Source organism: Amphimedon queenslandica, unplaced genomic scaffold (assembly GCF_000090795.2).
Source record: "Amphimedon queenslandica unplaced genomic scaffold, v1.1 AMPQUscaffold_12529, whole genome shotgun sequence".
Classification (NCBI taxonomy): Eukaryota; Metazoa; Porifera; class Demospongiae; order Haplosclerida; family Niphatidae; genus Amphimedon; species Amphimedon queenslandica.
The window spans coordinates 1-2,210 of record NW_003547234.1 but is presented as its reverse complement, the minus strand read 5'-3'; the positions used below and the strand labels follow the sequence as shown (position 1 = coordinate 2,210).

Here is a 2,210-nt window from a genome sequence, read left to right as displayed (position 1 = left end):
TCATAAATATATACATGTATAGCCACATTGTGCTGTCATCTAATATTCTATTTAATTGTTTATTTAATTTTTCATGCTTTTGACTCTAATAAATGTAGTCTAACTTAAATAAAAACACATTAGGTTCACACAATATCAGTAATGCATCTACACTACAGCTAACAAAGGGCAGGATACTACAAGTACATGTACACACTACTAGACTGTATGAATTACAATTATCATAACTGGACACACATGTATCTATAACTATTCATGTGGACTGTACCTGTCATTGAATTAACTGGTTGATACGGCATTCCAGGATATCCAGGTTGAGCCACACCCATTCCCTGCATTCCTTGAGCCACGCCCATCCCTTGAGGCAGGCCAGGGGCAATCCCTTGAACTCTGCCCATTTGCATCGGACCTCCTGGCCCCATCATGTATTGCTGCTGTTGACCCATACCACCAACACCACCACCGCCCTGCTGCCATTGAGCCTACATGCATATATGTAAATAAAGAATATTAATAAATAAATATACATGTAAATAAAGAAGCTGTCACTGGGTGATGTAATAATGTATTGACTGACCTGTGGGGGGAATTGCCCAGGATAAGACCTAATTTAAGAGAAGGAGAGAGAGAGAGAGAGAGAGAGAGAGAGAATAGGAAATAATGAAATGTTATTAAAAGAAGAGAAGGAAGAAGGTAAAGAGAGAAACAACAAGAGAGAGAGAGACAAGACTCACCACGGCCACTCATTGTTCACTGCTGTATGTTATAGTGGGCGTTACCCTTGAGCTGCTCCTGATCCTTAATTAGAAAAAAAATTTAACCCTCAATATGGCGGCATTGCTTAAGTTCTACGCATCCAGACTTGACTTTTCGTTTTTTGAGTCTTCTTTAAAATTGTAGCTTTCAAATAATAACACATAGCAAATAGCAATAAATATAATTGTTATGAATCATTACAGAACTATAAGCATTATTATATTTAACAATTTATTGTAGTCTTCAGTCCTCACTAGCCGTCACTAGCAGAGAAGTGTCATGACCTCCAGAGAATACCTATAGAAAAGAAGTGTTTTAGCTACTGTAGTAGTTTAATAGCCTCCTTGTAGTGCTCTTAGCATCACTAGCAGTAGTAGCCACTAGTGACTCAAGGAGTGAGACCTTCTCTTCAATAGACCTCTTCAGGTGAGATCTCGGGTGAGATTGACGGTGGCCTATGAATATCATTACTGTTCATTACGGTATCCACCTACGGTGATAATTGGCCGCCATTTTGGACGGCAAGTTCAATGGAGGATGAATGAAGAAAAGGCAAAACTGATTCTTTTCGTTGGCATGGAGCTTTTTCAAGCTACAAAAGCTGGTTGGAGGAAAGAATGGTCACTGCTAAGCATCTCCTAAAAGAGATTTGGTGCAATATGAAGCATATTCTTTAATAGAGCTTGCTCTCTGCATTAGCCCATTCATACTCCATAGAAAGTTGCAGTCCACGAAAATTATTTCAAAGTCAGCCAGGCTCAGTCACGCCCCTTGCCGTATATCATTCTTTGACGTAATTCATTCTCACCCAAAGAGGTCTATAATGAAGGTATGATATAGTTCAGTTAATAATAGTATTGGGATGTCAGTGGGGGTGTGGCCAATTATACTGTGCACATATTGATGCCCTTATGCTGTGTAGCAAGTTTGAGCTGATTCCGACTTCAATTTTTTAAGCTACGGCCATTTTAAGAAAATGCCAAAATCCTGAAAAATACACAAGGCTATAGCCCATGGTTTTTTCCAAAAAATGGCTCCAAAATCACACCAAGTTTTTATTACATTTTCTGATACATATTGATGTCCTTATGCTGTGTAGCAAGTTTGAGCTGATTCCGACTTCAATTTTTTAAGCTACGGCCATTTTAAGAAAATGCCAAAATCCTGAAAAATACACAAGGCTATAGCCCATGGTTTTTTCCAAAAAATGGCTCCAAAATCACACCAAGTTTTTATTACATTTTCTGATACATATTGATGTCCTTATGCTGTGTAGCAAGTTTGAGCTGATTCCGACTTCAATTTTTTAAGCTACAGCCATTTTAAGAAAATGCCAAAATTTCGAAAAGTATACCCTTTGCTATAGCCTATGGTTTTTTCCAAAAAATGGCTCCGAAATCACCCCAAATTTTTATTACATTTTCTGATACATATTGATGTCCTTATGCTGTGTA

At 38.0% G+C, this 2,210-nt stretch overlaps 1 long non-coding RNA gene across 1 annotated transcript; it reads right to left on the bottom strand.

Moving 5' to 3' along the window:
• Positions 1 to 77: 77 nt before the first annotated feature.
• LOC109587559 (uncharacterized) lies at positions 78 to 777 on the bottom strand. Its single transcript, XR_002187677.1, has 3 exons — positions 735 to 777; positions 578 to 605; positions 78 to 482 (listed from the first exon to the last, which is right to left on the bottom strand). It is a non-coding gene; the product is annotated as an uncharacterized LOC109587559 (long non-coding RNA).
• Between the last annotated feature and the right edge of the window lie 1,433 nt (positions 778 to 2,210).